This window comes from Neofelis nebulosa, chromosome 15 (assembly GCF_028018385.1).
Source record: "Neofelis nebulosa isolate mNeoNeb1 chromosome 15, mNeoNeb1.pri, whole genome shotgun sequence".
Lineage (NCBI taxonomy): Eukaryota > Metazoa > Chordata > Mammalia > Carnivora > Felidae > Neofelis > Neofelis nebulosa.
Window position 1 is genome coordinate 26,827,895 of NC_080796.1, and position 19,136 is coordinate 26,847,030.

At 37.9% G+C, this 19,136-nt stretch overlaps 1 protein-coding gene across 5 annotated transcripts in view; it reads left to right on the forward strand.

Annotated features, from left to right (window-relative positions):
* Window positions 1-282: 282 nt before the first annotated feature.
* RALGPS2 (Ral GEF with PH domain and SH3 binding motif 2) overlaps window positions 283-19,136 on the forward strand; it is a 171,203-nt gene continuing 152,349 nt past the window's right edge. For 3 of the 5 annotated variants that reach the window (XM_058701137.1, XM_058701141.1, XM_058701142.1), the window contains exon 1: window positions 283-428. The gene's annotated coding sequence lies outside the window, so the exon portion shown is untranslated. Of the gene's footprint in view, window positions 429-1,125; window positions 1,230-19,136 lie in introns of those variants that run through there. The other 2 variants (XM_058701139.1, XM_058701140.1) reach the window with 2 other exon arrangements.

Below are 19,136 nucleotides of genomic sequence, written 5' to 3' on the forward strand. Positions count from 1 at the left end.
GGGGGGCTGCGGCTAGCGGCGCGCGCCGCGGACACCGGTCCCCGGCGGCAGTTGGGCGTGTGGGGCAGCAGAGCAGCAGGCGCGGAGCGCGCGGCAAAGACCCCGCCAGTCGCGGCCCCGAAGGCACGCGCGAGCGCATTCGGTTGGTGCGCGCGCGCGCGGCTCCGCCCCGCCCTCCCTGCGCGCGCCCGGCAGGTCCGCTCTCCTCCCCCACCCGCGGCGCGGACGGGGTGGATCCAGCTCACTCCCCTCCCCCGAGCGGCGGCCGCGGCGGCGGCGGCGGCGGCGGCGGCGGCGGGCGCTGAATGAGAGACGCCGACTGCTCGGGTCGCCAGGCGCTAGCTTAGGCGGCGGCGGCGGCGGCAGCGGCGGACCCTGAGGCCGGCGTCGTGTTCCCATCCTCCGAGGCGACGGCCGCGGCTGCACAGGTCGGTGCTCCGGCCGCGGGCCCGGTGCGGAGCCTTGGCGGGCGGTGCGGGGGAGGGAAGGTGGGTGCGCTGCGCCCCCCGGGAGGCGCGGAGCCGCAGCGGCGGCGCGGGGAATGGCGGCGGCTCGGGCGCTGCGGTGTGGCTCTCCTGGCCGCGGGCCCCGGGGCTGCTTGCCCTCGGCGCGGAGACGGGGCTCGGGCTGAGGGAGGAGAGCGCTGGGGGGCCTGGGGCCGCGCCTCCCTCGGCGGCTCGCTCTCGGAGGCTGGAGGCGGCCGTGGGCTCCCCGCTCCCGGTCTCTGTCCCAAGGCCGGGGGCGGGGCGGCCCCCTGAGGCCGCCTCGGCTCTCCCTCCTGGGTGGCGGGAGCCCCCTGGCCGCGGCCCGCACTGCCCTGGCGCCGGGCTGCGCCTCAGCCTCCCTTCAGGTGAGCCGGAGTCCGGACCGCCGCGCCGGGAACGCGGAGCCGGGCCACACCCCCTCCCCTGGCTCTGGCGCTGCGCCCCCGAAGCCGGCAGCCGAGCCAGCCGCCCGCGAACCCGCGCCCGCGGTCACGGTGACCTGTTGCGGAGCGGCCCGCAGCCCGGGTCGCCCGCCAGCCCGGGACGCGGAGGGGCTGGTCCTGCGCTGGCCTCCGGCCGGGAGTGCGGCAGGCTCCGGAGTCGGGGGCGCGGCCGGAGGTCGGGTCGCTGTACAGCTAGGAGCGGGCGTACTAAGGAGAGATTCCGGACCGATCTGATCAAACACTTGCAAAGCCGGGATATCTGTCTGCAAATATCCGGAATTCCATTGCAGTATCGGATTAGGTAGGCTCATAAACACCATGCTTTGGAGGTGATTTGGCAGAAACCCGAGCCAAGAGTGAGGAGCTAATATCTGGAAAAGAGTCGTAAACCTGTGCAGAGCTAAATTATCCTCCCACCTGCCCCCCTTGGAGCTCTTTTCCTGTAGCTGTGTTGTGTAGACGCAGGCCAGTTTCAATGTACGTGGGCGTGTTTGGGAAGAAGCTGCGAGCTGATAGGAGGTACCTTCGTACAAATGTTAATTTGTTTGAACTGGGAGGGGTAAAGGAGGAGGAAGAAAGGGCATTGATGTTAACTGTGGAGGAGGGGTAACTGAAAACATTAAATTTCTGTTTAAGAAAACGCTAAAAAAAAAAAAAAAAGTATCTAATACCTGGCGTTTAAGACCGTAAAGCAGGAAACACGGGCAGCAATTGAGTTTTACCTTTTATGTGCCCTGGATTTTTTTTTTTTTCTTCCAACGCTGTAGTTGTTATAGAGAGCCTTGTTTTCGTACCGGTGTTTATGAATTGATTTTGGTGTATTTTTGTATTCACCGTGAAGTCGGCTCTCACTTAAGTCTCTTTGAAGATGACCATCAGAATCTTGGGAAACTTCGATCCATGCAGTCACAGACCATAGCATGCTAGCCATAAAGCCTGTTCCACCCAGATAATTATGCTTGTGCAAGTGGTGTAGAATCATGACTATAATGTGTATTACTGTACTGTTAACTGCTGAATATCTTACTATGAACTTTAGAATTATGAAGGAACTTATCCAAACAGTATTATTTTAATAAAAACAACTACTAACTCAAGCTTTGTGGGCATACAGTTTATAATCTAGCTTAAAAATTTTTGGGAAATTACTTGTTTAATTTGCTTAAAGGTCAAATATAAGGATATTAGATGCCTTTTTGCATTAATTTCACTGTAATTTATTTTAAACCTATTTTATTTTCCCTCTTTAAAATTCAGTATAATAATTTTGAAATGGTAAGGTCTATTTTTCCAGTTTAGTCCACCTTTAACTGAATTAAGGAATTTGACTTTTGAAAATATTCTGGGTGGGACACTGGAAATACTGTTCATTTTGCCTAAATTATTCCACATTGCAACAGAACTTTAAAGATGATGTTTGCTTTATCAAGATTGCAACATGCTTTTCTGATGTGTGTGTGTGTGTGTGTGTGTGTGTGTATCAGAAAGAACACACCAAAATTTCTTGAAAGAAATTTTTTTTAACTCTTTTACTTTGCGTACTTTTATTACACACATAAGTAATATACTTGTGTGTGTTTAAGTACCTACTATGTGTCTTTTTCAGTTTATCACGTTGTTATAGTTGAGAGTGTAGTTGTTTGTAATGAGTGATGGATATTTAAGTGAAAATGTTCTTTTGCAACTTAAAACACTTACGCTTTAGTCTAGAGGCCCAGTTCACTCACTCACTTACTCATTTGTTCCACACATATTTGTTGAGTACCTAGTTGGTGCCAGTTAGGTGCCTTAGTGTTGGGGATACAGCAGAGAAAAAGACAGGTCTGTGCTCTGATGGAGTTTAAAGAGTAAGTGGGCAAATAGTCCACTGCTCCTCTGTCAGAAAATGTTATTTGTTTAAAGTTAGCTTAAAAGTTTAAGAAGTAAAATCTCTTGCAGTGAACTTTAGTTAAGGATATTGTGTTTTTTCTTCTAAGAATAGTGGGAATTATTACTGAGTGAACAAAAGCATTAAGACAGTTGTTTAAAAAATATATTTATGTTTATATACATTGGGTGTCTAGTTCCCAAGTGGAACCAAAAATAAACATTCTACCTGAAGTCAGATGATGTGGAGTTCACATGTGGTTAAACAGCTTTAGTCTTTTGGTTTGTATAGTTAAATATTTGCTAAAAATAATTCCCTCTTGGCACTTGTTTATAAGGGAGTCAGATTTTTTTTAAGTCTAAATTAAAAAAAAAATCCTCTCTCCTTTTTCTGGCACGTGTGTGTGTGTGTGTGTGTGTGTGTGTGTGTGTGTACCGGTGTCCTACTGTTCTTCCATAGAATCTGATAACCATTATTGCTAAAATCAGAAAAACTTGACTGAAAGTGATAGTTTTCCTTTTTGATTAAAATATGACAAATATTGGTATAGTGCTTTGCAGATTACAAAGCTTATATATATTTATATATATATTATTGATTCTTAAATATGTGAGTATTTCTCATTGTCAGGACCGCCAGTAATTAACTTTGACCCTATGTAGGTATTATTAGCTCCCATTTATTTATTTATTTATTTACTTATTTATTTATTTATTTATAGAAAGAGAGAGAGTGTGTGAGCTGGGGACAGGCAGAAGGAGAGGGAGAGAGAATTTAAGCAGGCTGGACTCCCGAAGCTGGGCTTGATCTCATGACTGTGCGATTACGACCTGAGCCAAAATCAAGAGTCTGGCTGACTGAGCCACCGAGGTAGCCCTATGTCATTTTAGATGAGGAAGCACACCAATAGTAAGCAAGCAGTCAACCCAATCCCAAGTTGTAGCCGTTCCTATAGCCCAGTGCTCCGTCTCCAAGTGCAAAGCTTGGGGAAAGCATCAACGTCTAGTGTTACAGGTCAGTGTACAATATGGTTACTGGTTTACTTTTCCAGAAATTTCTAAATAACTTTTAAACTTTAAATCCTCCTCTTAATTGAGATGTAATTAGTTGAATTTGCTTTCTTTTCATGAGTTAAACTTTAAAACCTATTTAAAATCTAAAAGTATCACTTTTTTTGCTATGTAAAAAAGACACAGATAGTTTTGATGGACTTTTAATGGTACAAGTGTCTTGAGAATGAGATGTATTAAAATCAATCCTATTTTTTGAATATTAGGTTCTTATAACAACTAAATGTAGAATAAAATTATCCCTTTAATCTGAATACTATATTTTTTCAGTTACTCAATTTTCAGTGAGAAGATAATTCAAAAAAGTTGAAACTCTACTTCACTTAGCCTGAGTGAGGTTCCTTGGAAAGGAAAGTTAATGTATTGCATTACCCTATAAATTGTTTTTTTTAAATGTGTCTTATTCCCATTGGTTTAGGGCTCCTCTGTAGTGAGAGAATGAAGATTGGACGTGATAAATTTTGGTAACTTGGAAGTAATCTGGAATTTTTTTTTTTAATCTTACTTGATTAATGTGTGGAGCTTTTGATTTAGGAAAATGTTTAACTACATAGTTAAAATATAAACATCCACGTATTCTATGGAAAGAAAACTGAGTATAAATATACACAGTAACTTTATTTTTTATTTAAAAAAAATTTTTTTTTAATGTTTATTTATTTTTGAGACAGAGAGAGACAGAGCATGAACGGGGGAGGGTCACAGAGAGAGGGAGACACAGAATCTGAAACAGGCTCCAGGCTCTGAGCTGTCGGCACAGAGCCCGACACGGGGCTCGAACTCACGGACCGTGCCGTGAGATCGTAACCTGAGCCGAAGTCGGACGCTTAACCGATTAAGCCACCCAGGCGCCCCATTAACTTTATTTTTTAAATGTTTGTCTATTTGTTTAGAAAAAAATGAGAATGGACTGGGGGAGGGGCAGAGAAGGGGAGAGAGAGAATCCCAAGCAGGTTCCATGCTGTCATCGAAGACCCAGACTTGGGGGTCCAACCCAGGAATCGGGAGGTTGTGACCAGACCCAAAACCAAGAGTTAGATGCTTAACTAACTGAGCCATCCAGCTGCCCCTACCTGGTAACTTTAATAAGTAATGGCTAGTTATAGATATAGGAAGAGTATAAATAGCCATGTTTGTGACTTAGGTTGAGGGTCCCTAGCGATTTATGTTTCACTACTGAGAACTTTTGGTACAGGCTCTTGAATGATACGTAGCTTTGGAGTATGAGAGGCTTAAAATGAAGTTCTCACTTTGGACTTCATTGATACCCTTCTGTAATTTTACTTTTATGACATTTTCTCAAAACACATTTTCATTTTTAGGTTGATTTCCTTTTTGCTGATTCTTGGAAGGAGCCCTTTTCTGAAAACCCTACTTAAATAGGATCCTTATCACACTCTACCCTTACCTTTATTTTTCTTCACAACATTAATTTATCGGACATTAAAACGTACATTAATTTGTTTATTGCTTTCTTCCTTCTGGATGTAAGCTTCATGAGGGCAAGGACTTAGTTTTCTTCACTGTTGTATTCGTAGCACCTAGAAAAGAACCTGGCACATAGTCAATGCTTAGGTATTATTTGTGGGGTGACTGAATTAACTGACATTAAAGGACACAAAAACCATTAGTTTTGTTTTAAAACAGTTGTTGACTTTCAATAATACAACTATGCAGTTAAAAAGAAAATTGTACTGTAGGACTTACAACGAAAAACACCATCCCCTGCCTCATCTAGGTATCACTTTCCTTCCTATATTCTGCTCTTAAAGCAACCATTTTCCATACTTGTAGCTGTTTCTTCTGGTATTTACTCCCATATTTTAAACTATTTCAATTTTAGATCTCTCCTGGCTTGCTACTGTGGAAGATGAGTCTGTGCTTTCAGATTCCTAGGCCACCTTGAAAATCCTTTATCTCCCAGTATATTATGCTTTTGGTTAAATCAGTGTTCATTGTTCACACTATTATGACTTTGTAAATATGTTTACGGTTGAATTTTGCAGTGTACTAAAATTATATTTCTTGGAGTTAAAAATTTTTCTTCTTTTCTGAATTTTGCTTAATTTCCCATTTGTCTCTAATTTTTTTCTTTTAAAGCTGTCCCAGTATGTTCAACATCAGATTGTTCAGTTTTTTAAAAAAATTGGGAACCCCCTAGGTCTTTCTGTGCTTTTGCTCAAATCTGTACTGTGGCTTTCCACTCCTGCCATACAGGTGTAGGCTGCGACCTCTCGTCATGAATCTGAGAGTTCTCTTTGCCTTTTCCCTGTGTCAGAGCCTGTAGTGTCTGGATCCATGCCTTCCTCTTTTGCCATTTATACCTATGTTTTGGTGAAATGCATCCCTCAGTAACTTTTAAGAAAGTGTATGAGGAGGTGACATTTTTGAAATGTATGTATTGCTGAAAATATCTTTCTTCCACGCTGATACCTGATTAGTAATTTGGCTGGTCTGAGTGTAGAATTCCAAGGTAGAATAATTTCCCCTCAAGATTTAAGAGATTGCACTATAATTTTCTAGCTTCAAGTGGTTATTCCAAAGTCTCATGCCATTCAGTCTTCATCCTTTTTATGTGACCTCTCCCTGTTAAGATCTTTTTTCTTTTTTTTTTTCTTTTTTTTTTTTTTGTCATCAGTATATCTGACATGTCCTTGATGTTGTGTCTTGTTTGCATCTTACTTTATGTGCTTGGAACTTCGTGGGCCCTTTCAACCAGCAGTGCCCGTATTAGTTGAGAGGAGAGATGGTCTAGTGCATGAATCAACAGTTTTTCTTTACAGAGCTAGATAATGAGTATTTTAGGCTTTGTGGGCCAGTTTCTGTTACTCCTAGCTTTACTTTTTTAGTGTCAAAGCAGCCATGGATAGTATGGGCTTTGGTTTGATGACTCCTGATCTATGTACAGGTGTAAGGATTAGCCTTCGCTTTACTAGGAGTAGGGGGAGTTTATGTATAGAAACAGGAGAGAAGATGGAATACAGTTGACCCTTAAACAACAAGGGGTTAGGGTCACCGACTTCCGTGCAGTCAAAAATCCACATAGAACTTTTGACTTCCCCCAGACTTAATCACTAATAGCCTGTCGTTGACAGGAAGCCTTACTGATAACATAAACAGCTGATTAACACATATTTTGTATATTATATGAATTATATGCTGTATTCTTACAATAAAGAAAGCTATAAAAAGGAAAATGTTACTAAGAAAATTATAAAGAAGAGAAAATACATTTACGGTACTGTACTATATTTATTGAAAAAAATCCATGTGTCAGTGGATCCATGCAGTTAACCTTGTGTTGTTCAGGCGCCAACTGTATTTGGTTGGAGACATAAAATGATGGTGGCTTGGAGTTTTCACCTAAGGTTTTGTGTTTACCTTAGTGTATGGAAAGTGAGGTAATTAGCTAAAGTAAAGAAGAATAGGAGTGTGTATTGGAGGTTTGAGAAGAGGGAAAAATATATGATACAGTCATCTATCAAAACGTGGAAAAGTGAACAGAAAATAGAATAGGGAAATATAGTGTTTTTTCCAGATAGTAGCATTAAGGGCTCACTTGAATGTCATGTTTCTGACTTTAATAGGAATATCTCTAAAATCTCATAATTAAGTATGATATCTTAATATAGGTATTTTTAAATTAGCTAGTTATTTTATTAATCTAATCAGAAATAATTGCATGCATAAGTAATATGTACATACATGTATATATATTGTTTATACATACAGACTTAGCCTATAGTACTATAATTTTTTCCCCAAGTACAGATTTTGATTTAGAAATCATTCATTTATTTATTCATTTAAAAAAGTCATGGAGCATTTTCTTTGTACCAGAAATAGTTCTTGGTGCTGGGGATACAGCAATAAACAAGATAAAAAGTTTGCCTTTATATAAATCTGTATTTTAACTAGCTAATATATAATATGACTAAACCATACACACAATAAAACAATAAGTAAGGAACATTTGTAATGTTGTGACGTGTTGTGAACAGATTTCCCCATTGAGTTAACTAACACGCCTATCACCTCACATATTTACTTTTTTTTTTTTATGGTGAGAACATTTCTTTCTTAGCAAATTTTAATTATACAATATACTGTTACCAACTATAGTTACCATATTACGTATTAGATCCTCAGATCTTATTTATCTTATAATTGAAAGTTTGTACCCTATTACCAATCTCTCCCTATTTCCTCTACCTTACTTTAAGTTTTTGATAGATAACTGTAAAAGATTAAGAAATATGTTATAGGCTTTGTATGGCAAGAATTTTTATCTTTTACTATCATAAATAACTATTAAATTTCATCAAGTGCTTATTCTGTGTTGGGAGAGATGATCATGTGTATTTTCTTCGTTAATCTAATAGAATGTATCACACATTAATAGAGTATCTCCTGTTTGCGTTATTACATCCAACCCCACTTAGCTGTGTTGCATTTGTCTCTCCTCACACATACTGCTGAACTTGGTTTGCCATTGTCTTAGAGTTTTTTAAAATCCACATTTATCAATAGATTTATCACAGATTTATATGTGTGCATTTGTGTTTAAAGTTATGAAACTCATAAAATGAGTTGTGGAGCTTTCCTTTTTCTGTTTCCTGAAATAGTTTTATAACAGAGGTTATGTATGTGTGTTTTGAAGGGGCTATAGATATAAGATGAAGGGTCAAAAATAAAGTTTCTAGAGAAAACCTGGAAAAATATCTATGTGATCCTTTGGTAGGCAAAGATTTTTTTTTTTTAAACAGGACACAATAAGTACTAACCAGATAAGACTGATAAATTGTTCTTCATTAAATGAGAACCTCTGTTCATCAAAGGATACTTCGAGTAAATAGGCAAGTGACACACTAGAAAGAGTGTCTGCATTACTTAAAACTGACAGAGGACTTGTATCTAGAGTATATAAAAGATGTCAAAACAAAACAATAAAAACACTAGGAACCCAATTTTGAAACAAATGGGCAAAAGACTGAAACAGGCATTTACAAAATGAGTTGTTTGGATGGCTAAGGTGAAAAGGTACTCACATGATTTTTAGAGAGTTACAGGTTAAAACTATCATGTGATACTAAGATATACCCACCAGAATGGTGTTAATGAAGAAATCTGAAGCTACTAAGTGTTGACAAGAATATAGAGCACTTAGACTCTCATACATTTCAAATGGGTTTGAAAATTGGTAAAACCACTTTGGAAAATTCTTTGGTATCCTCTGCTAAAGCTCGACACATATATGCCCTGTGATCCAGCAGTTTCGCTTCTTGTTTTAGACTCAATAGAAATCAGTATACATGGACATCAGAAGACATGTATTGTAGAAGAAAACATAGGAGTAAATTTTCATGACCTTGAAATAGGCAAAGCATTGTTATATATGACACCAAAAGCAGGAGCAACAAAACAAAGATGAGATAAATTGGGTTTCATCAAAATTTTAAACTTAAGCTTCAAAGGACATCATTAAGAAAGTAGAAAGACAACCCACAGAATGGGAGAAGATATTTGCAAGTCATATATCTGCTAAAAGACTTGTATTCAGAATATGTAAAGAACTCAACTCAGTAATAAAAAGACAAATAACCCAATTTGAAAACAGAGGATCTGAATTGGCGTTTTTATTTTTTTATTATTAAAAAAAGTTTTTAAGTTTATTTATGTTGAGAGAGAGGGTAAGCATGAGTAGGGGAGGGGCAGAGAGAGAGCGAGAAAGAAAGAGAATCCTAAGCAGTCTCCACACTGTCAGCGCAGAGCCTGATGTGGGGCCCGAACTCATGAACCGTGAGATGATGACCTGAGCCGAAACCAAGAGTCAGACACTTAACTAACTGAGCCACCCAGGTGCCCCTGAATTGGCATTTTTTAAAAGAAGATATGCATAAGCACATGAAAAGATGCTTAATATTATTAGGTATCAGGGAAATGAAACAGAAACCATAATGAAATCCACCTTCACACCACTAGAATGACTAAAATCAAAAAGTTAGATTATAACAAATGTAGGCATAGTTGTACAGAAATTGGAATCCTCACACACTGATAGGAATGTAAATTGACATGGCTACTTTGGATGACATTATGGGAGTTCTTCAGATTATTTAACATAGAATTACCAAGAGAAATGATAACATGTCCCTGAAAAAATTGTACATGAGTATTTACAGCAGCAGCATTCACTATAGACAGAAAGTAGAAACAACCCAGATGTCTATAAATGAACAAGTGGAGAAATAGCATGTGGTATATCCATACAATGAATTAGTATTCAGTCAGTAAAAGGAGTAGCTACATGCTACAACATCACAGAACCTTGAAAATATGATAGTAGGTGAAAGAAGCAGTCAGAAAATGCCACATGTTATATGACTCCATTCAGATGAAATGTCCAGAACAGAGCAAATCTGTAGACAGTAGATTAGTGGTTGCTTAGGGCTTGGGGAGAGGAGAGAGGCAGTGGGAGCTAAAGGGCGTGGAGTCTCATTCTGAGATGATGAAAATGTTCTCAAATTGTGGTGATAGTTGTACATACCATTGAATTGTAAACTTTATTTTTATTTTATTGTTTAAAGTTTTAATTCCAGTATAATTAACATCAAGTGTTATATTAATTTCAGGTGTACACTATAGTGACTTAGCAATTCTGTACATTACTCAATGCTCATCATAACTACACTCTTAATCTCCTGAATTGTATACTTTAAATAGGCAGATTGTATGGTATGTGAATTAATATCTCAAGAAAGCTGTTAAAAATAAGACATGGCAAAAATAATCAGTGATATGAAGACACTGCTACCATATTTAATTTAGAAAAGCAGGATGCAGAGGAGTATATAAAGTATCACCTTTTTGTAAAACCACAAAAACCTTATGTGTGTGTATGTGTTTAAGTGATCTTGTAAGGGTAGGAAAACGTTGCACACTAGATGTAAACGTTTCTTACTAGTTGGGCTAAGGTAAGGAGGAGAGGAAGAGAAAAAGGGAGAAAAAACTGAAAGGAAAGGGGATTGATTCAAAAGAAACAGCATGTGTAAGATAATCTCAGCTATGTAAAATATAAATCTTGAAATGGTAGTTGTATTTTTTTGTGTGTTATATTTTTCTGGGTTGTGATCCTTTTAATTTTATTAATAGAAGCATCTAAAACTAAATTAAAGGCAGTGCAAATAAAATCAGTTATAAAACCTGAAGAAACATAGCAGCTTTTTTTCATAACAACTCCCAATGGGACACGATCCAAATGTCCATCAACAGAAAAAAATGGATCAATAATGTGTAGTCTGCTTTACACTAAAGTAGTGCTATGCATCAGTGGAAAGGAAGAAACTCTACCGCTCTTCCCAGGAAGTATGGGCAAACACACAAACAGAAGGTTGAGCAGAAGAAGGTGGACACGGTGTATATGCTGTATGATTCTTTTATTTTGAATTTCAGGAAAAGGTCAAACTCAGCTGTGTTGATAGAAGTCAGAGTAGAGTTTAGGGGTTGGGACTAGAGGAGCAAGACTCTGCGAGGGCTGGAAATGTTCCGCATCCTCATTTGGTTGGTGGTTACATGGGTGGCTACACAGGAAAAACATGTTGCCCAGTACACTGTACATACTGCACACTTGAGTCTTTTATATCTCAATAAAGAGGTAAAATCAAATCAAAATATTTTTTAAATCTGATACTCATATGAAAAGCTTTTGTATGTTTGTCACTTACACTTCAATTAAAAATAACTGAATAGAGGGGCGCCTGGGTGGCGCAGTCGGTTGGGCGTCCGACTTCAGCCAGGTCACGATCTCGCGGTCCGTGAGTTCGAGCCCCGCGTCAGGCTCTGGGCTGATGGCTCGGAGCCTGGAGCCTGCTTCCCATTCTGTGTCTCCCTCTCTCTCTGCCCCTCCCCCGTTCATGCTCTGTCTCTCTCTGTCCCAAAAATAAATTAAAAAAAATAAAATAAAAAAAAAATAACTGAATAGAGTGGCACCTGGGTGGCTCAGTCAATTAAGCATCTGACTCTGGATTTCGACTCAAGTCATGATCTCATGGCTTGTGAGTTCAAGCCCCACGTCAGGCTCTGCACTGACAGTGTGGAGCCTGCTTGAGATTCTCTGTCTCCCTCCCTCCGCCCCCCCCCCCCCACTGCCCCTCCCATGCACACGCTTTTTCTTTCTCTCTCAAAATAAATAATTAAAAAAAATAGGAAAAGTTTAAAAATTAAAACAAGGGGAAAAATAGTCTTTGTATACTTCAGGAATATTTATATGCCTTTCAAAGACAGTTTTTCTATGCCATTATTTCTAATGGTTGCATGGTGTCGTGTTGTATGGATGAATCATAATTTACCTAAGGAATCTTGATGGACATTTAGGTTGTTTCTAACTTTTATATTAAACAGTGACAAAGTTAACATCCTTTTTAAATAGGTCTTCCTATTTTTTTCTGATTATTTCCTTTTGGTGAATTCTTAAAAGAAGGGTTTCTTGTTTGGTGGTTAAGTACATTTTCATTCTTGCCCATGGTGTGTAAGTGTTTCTGTATGTTAACACAGATTTGGTGATCAGCTTTAAAAGCATATACATTGATCTGTTGTGTAATAAATGCTTTCAGTTTTAATTGGCATTTGTAAACATTTTCAGTGGAACTTATATTTTCACGTTTTTGTATATTCGTGCTACTTTCTCCAGTTTCCTTTTCATACATACCTTTTACCTATTTTCTTAATTCTTTTAAAGGCATAAGTCTTTTGATTTAAAGCCTTTTAAGGAAATAAATCAGATACACAAAAAGTACATAAAAAACTGGTACAGTTAACTCCTAACTTAAGAAATGATACATAATCAGTGCAGTTGAAACACCGTGTTAACATTAATAACATGTAAGAGCTTTTTGTGTATTAAGAATATTAAATCATTTGCTTTAGATCTTTTTCATTTTATCTTTTGTCTCTTAAGAGAATCTTACTGAATCCAAGATGGCTTCAACTGTAAGATGCATTATTTTATCTACAACTAAGACTAAATAATATGCTGTCAGTTAAACCATGATATTCTTGATTTTAAGAGACATCCTGCTTGTAGAGATGTTAAAAGGTGAGAATATACTCACCTTAGATTAATGAAATAATATATTTTACTGTGTGTGTCTTATATTTTCTCTAGTCAGATATACCAGTCTCTTGTGTTGTTTCTATTGTTAGTCCTAGTAAGACTTTCCTATGCCACAATTAAAAAAAAAAAAAAAAATCATGTGTTTACTTCTGGTATTTTTTTAATGATTATTTATTTTTTTTAGAGAGAGAGAGCAAGTGTGAGCACATGTGCACAAGCAAGGGAGGGACAGAGAGAGAGGGGAGAGAGAATCCCAAGCAGGCTCCCCCCTGTCAGCACAGAGCCTGTTGTGGAGCTCAAACCCATGAACTGTGAGATCATGACCTGAGCCAAAATCAAGAGTCAGCTGCTTAACAGACTGAGCCACCCAGGCACCCCTACTTCTAGTATTTTTATCACTTAAATTTTTTTTATCTTTAATTCATCCATTTTATTTTAATGTAAGATCTAGTTTTTGTCTTTTTGTCTTTAATTTTTTTTTATTTTATTTATTTTGAGACAGAGAGAGTGTGAGCAGGGGAGGGGCAGAGATAAAGGGAGAGAGAGCGAATCCCAAGCAGGCTCTGCGCTGTCAGCACAGAGCCCAATGTGGGGCTTGCAACCACGAAACTGAGATCATGATCAGAGCCAAAACCTAGAGTCAGATGCTTAACTAACTGAGCCACCAAGGTGTCGCTCTAGTTTTTGTCTTTTTATCCAATATGTTAGCCAACTGTCATAAAGTTGATGCCACTAGTGATTTTTTGAACAAGGAATGATAGACTTCAGTGTGCTTGCTTGAGAAACAGGATATGGCGGTGGATTTTGGTTGGGTCTAGTCTAAAAATGATCATTTGCCTTTCTATGAAATGTGTATCTTAACCTATAGTTTAATTTTCATTGAAAGGAATGTCAGTGTTAAAACTATGATTTCATGTGGCCTTAAAATTCTCATAATGCATCTGAGTGCTCTAGGAATCTGTCAAGTAATTTACTAAGTTAGATTTAAAATAACTGTTTTGCAACATAAACAGTGGCATTAATTCTGTGCTTAAAGTTTGTGTGAATGTGGGCAAGTTACTTAATTTCTTTAGCATTCAGCTTCTCTATTTACAAATGGCATAAGAGCACCTTCTCATAGGATCATTGTAAGGATCAAATGAGAAAGCATAAATCAAGGACTTAGCTGAATTAGCTCTTCACGCTTCCACTTTCAGGACCTCGAAGATCAAGTATAATCATAGCTGAGATTCTCTCCTACAGAGGGTTACTCTAGATCTTCAGGGTTACTGAAGTAAATTATTTTTGTTAGACTTCCAACCCTGATTTAGATTCCCAGGGTTTGACTAGAACTTTTCTGGCCTTCTAGAATTATGTGACAAATCTGTATGTTTTCTGTTGCTGCTCTTAAGGTGCTCTTCTGTAAATGCACTGAAATCTTTATAGAGTTTCATAGATTTTAGGATTTTGTAGGTGGAGAAGTTTGATTGACTTAGCTTTTATCCTGTAAAGTTGTTGCTAGGATAACCTCTGCTACTTTTCAGTTTTGATTTGTGGATGTAGTTTTTGTAGGTTTATGGGTTTTAGATCCTATCTCTTAAATTTTTTTTTTTTCAACATTTATTTATTTTTGGGACAGAGAGAGACAGAGCGTGAACGGGGGAGGGGCAGAGAGAGAGGGAGACACAGAATCGGAAACAGGCTCCAGGCTCTGAGCCATCAGCCCAGAGCCTGACGCGGGGCTCGAACCCACGGACCGCGAGATCGTGACCTGGCTGAAGTCGGACGCCCAACCGACTGTGCCACCCAGGCGCCCCAAGATCCTATCTCTTAAAGCTGGAGGGACAAGGGTAAGTCTACTAAAACAAATGTTTTGATGATATCTTACAGATAAGAAATTCCACTTTTTGCTTCTTTTTTTTTTTCTTTTTATGAACAGTACTTTTGAATGTTTTATGTAAGCACAGTACTGTGAATGTTATCATAGAAGTTTAAATCTTAGGCCTTGTACTCATTTACATCTTCTTGGTGAAAGATGAAATCTTATATGTGAAATCACAGTAAATAGCATAAGATAAAAAAAATAGCATAAGACCATATGTACTTATGTGTCAGATTGAAGAGCTGTTGACAGGAGAAGAGGCTTAGTGAAGGGAAGGCCAGAGTGTTCCTTAAGGAATGTGTTTTGTTAAGGTGTAAAGAATATATTAGGAACCAACCAGCACGACTGAAGATATAACAACAAGAATTAGTCTTTTGGGCATGCTTTGGATTGAAGGGTTTATTTGCATTGGGGTAGGGGGATAGTTACATTTGATAATGTGGGACAAGATTAGCATAAGGAGGGATGAGAAAAGAATAGGTCATCTATGTTGGGAGAAACACAGAATTCCAAGCGAGAAACCATGAGATCTGAGAGAGAGACAGGCATAGAGCAAGAGATTGAAGATTCTGGTTTCTGGCTCTGTGGATATTCTTCTTCGATTATTCTAGTATTTCTGTGGTTCCTGCCTTTCTTGAGACTACATCCAGTTTTGTTTTTTGTTTTTGTTTTTTTTCCCAGGAAAAAGAGTACAGGTTTTGGTGTCAGACTTTTGGTGGTAGATTTTTGGCTCTCTCCTTTACTGATTTGTGACCTTGGGCAAGTTGTTCATCTTCTCTGTCTCAGTCCTCATCCGTAAAATGAGCATCATAAATAGTATCTGTCTTTGTAGGGCTGATATGAAGATTAACTGAGGTGACACAAAGCTTTTAGAACAATGCTAAGCATGTAACAAATGTTTAGTAAATAGCATCATATATGTATGACATCATATATACATACACATATATATATGATATGTGACATATATATAATGCTAATTGAGATAACATGAATTAATTTCTTATAGTTAAAAGAGCCTAAGGAGTTAATTTGCTTGCACCTTCACTTAGAGTAGGGCAACCTAGTGTGTGAGCTGGGTATGAAATGTTATTTTGGGTAGTGTATAGAGCATAAAAAAAAAAATACTGTCTTATGTAGTTTGAATAATAGGACCTGGTATTTATTTATCAAGGATTTAAAAGAGGCTTGGTGCTGTTCTAAACATTTTACCTGTATTAACTCACTGGATCATTGTGATAACGTGGTGAAGTGTAGGTACTGTTATTTTCCTCCATTTTAAAGAGGTAGAAACAAAGGCTAACCATCTTGCCTAAGGTTATGTATAAGTGGCAGAGCTAGGATTGGAACACAGATAGTAAAGTTGTAGAGTTTTAATTTTTTTTATGGGAATATGGTTTTATTAAAAAAAAAAAAAATTTGTATGCTCCAAAACATTTTACTTGGAAATCTTCACTAGAAGTAAGAAAACAAAAAACAATAAAGAACACCAGCATGAATACATAATACATACTTTAATTATGGACACATTAAATGTATTTTAATATAATACTTCCTAACATGTTATCTCATATTGTGTTAAAAATAATACAAGGAGGTGACACTAGAGAACTACAGAATCCTGGATTCTGTTGCAGATAGGTATCCTTATTAGAGCCAAAAAAGGAGTCCTGGAAGGTGGCAAGAGAAAAGTGACAAGCAGTGCAAAACTAACATGTCATCCAGTTGTGTGTTGTTGTTGTTGTTTTCAGTTGTGTGTTTTTAAAAATGCCATTAAAATGAAGCTGAGAATATGTTTAGACACAGTTCCCACTTCAGTGAACATCCAGAATGCACAGTGGGAGGGTAAAGGTAGGGTTGTAATTTTATTGTGCAGTTTGAGCCATAACTTTCCCCTCAGTCTACTGTATGCAAAGACATGAGGGGAAAGTCATGTCATGATATGAAACCTAATCAGCATTCAAACGATTCATAGTAGCCAGAAACCCTATGAAGGCCACAAAGCAGATGAGCCTTTAAGTTTTAAAGCCTACTAACATAAAAAAATTTACATTGGGAAAGAAACACACAAATTTAAAGATCATTTATTTATTTTTAAAAATCCTTTAACAGTTTTAGTAACCATCAGAGATGTATGTAGAGTTTTAATTTTTAAACCTCTCTTTCCTTCTTGTTTCTTACTTACCTTTTTAATTTTTTTTTTTAACACTTACTTATTTTTGAGAGACAGAGACAGAGCATGAGTGGGGAGGGGCAGAGAGAGAGGGAGGCACAGAATCCGAAGCAGGCTCCAGGCTCCAAGCTGTCAGCACGGAGTCCAACACGGGGCTCAAACCCGCAGACCACGAGATCATGACCTGAGCTGACGTCGGATGCTTAACTGACTGAGCCACCCAGGCGCCCTCTTATTTACCTTTTTAAATGAAATCAAGGAGGTCTCAATTTCTTGCCACTATTTCTTTTATTTCTAATGCTTGCTTCTTTCCCATTTTTTCAGGTACAGAGACTTAGGTAAGCAAGATATGGTATTAGGTAGTAGACTGTTGTAAGATTTTTGTACTGCACTTGAAGGTAGATTATGGTAAATTAAAGGATGTACACTATAAATCCTAAAGCAATCCTGTTTTCAAAAAAGTTACAGGTAATCTAACAAAGGAGATAAAATGGTATCAGAAAATACAGTTATTTAATTTTTAAAAAAGTAATAAAAAGATCAAAAAGGTCCATGGAACAAATAGAAACAAATAGCAAGATAATAGACTTACACCTAACCATGTCAGTAATCACATCAAATGTAAGTGGTCTAAAAACACCAGTTAAAAGGCAGAGATAGGCAGATAAAAAAGCAAGACTTAACTATATATTCTTGTCTATAAGAAGCATACTTTAAATATAAAGGTACAAATAGATTAAAAGAATGGAAAAACATAATACCATACTTATAAGTCGAAAGATAGAATGGCTATATTAATACTAGACAAAGTAGACTTCATTCAGAGCAAAGAATATTTCCAAGGATAAAAGATATCATTACATAATGATAAAGAAATTGGTTAATTAAGGGGACATAACACTTCTAAACATTTTTTTTGCCTCTAATAGAATTTCAAAATTTCTCTTGATGGAACTCTAAAGAGGAATAGTCAAATTGTCTGTTTTAGTTGGAGAGTTCAGTACCCTTCTCTGAGTACTGGAAATCACAAAGATATAGAAGGCTTGAATAATAGTGTCAACCAATTTGACCTAATTAACACTTATAGAATATTTTACCTAACAACAGCAGAGTATTCTCAATTCTTCTTAAGTACATTTTCCATGATGGACCATATTTTCAGCCATAAAACAAGTCTCAATAATTTAAAAGGATTGAGAACCTGTGTTCTATGATCACAGTGGAATTAAATTAGAAATTGTTAGCAGAAAACTGCAAAATTTACTAATACTTGGAAACTAAATAATACAATGCTGAATAACCTATGGCTTAAAGAATAGATCAAAAGGAAATTATAAAGTATTTTGTACTAAATGAAAATAAAACATACCAGAATTTGTGAGCTACCAGTAAAGCAGTACCGAGGAGGGAATTTATAGCGCTGAATGCCTATATTAGAAAAGGAAAAATATCTCAAATTAATGGTTCTCACTTCCACATTAAGAAATTAGGAAAAAAGTAAATTAAACCAGAATAATTGAAAGAAAATGGTAAAGGTCAATATGGGAGAATGTATAAAAAACAGGAAAACAAAGACAAAATCAGTGATAACCACAAACTGTTTCTTTGGGAAGTTCTGTACAGTAAATAAAGCTCTAACCGGACTGGTTGGTATCAGGAATGACAGAGGTGACATCACTACAGATTCTACACACAATAAAAGGATAATAACGGAGTATTATAAGCAGCATTATGCTTATAAATTTTACACCACAAATGAAATGGACAAATTCTCCAAAAGATACACACTACTACACTCAAGAAGGAATAGACAACTTGAATAGACTTGTGTCTATTAAAGACATGGATACTATTAAAATACTCCCACCAAAAAACCTCTAGGCCCAGATGGCTTCTGAATTCTAAATTTAGAATTTAATGAATTCTAAATATTTAAGGAATAGATTATACCAGTTCTAAACAAAGACTTTCAGAAAGTTGCAGAGAAAGGAATACTTCCTAACTTACTTTGTGAGGCTAGTATTACCCTTATATTTCAAACTAGACAAAGACATTAGGAGAAAAGAAGACTATACAGAAATATCCCACATGAGCATACATGCAAAAATTCTAAACTAATTAGAGC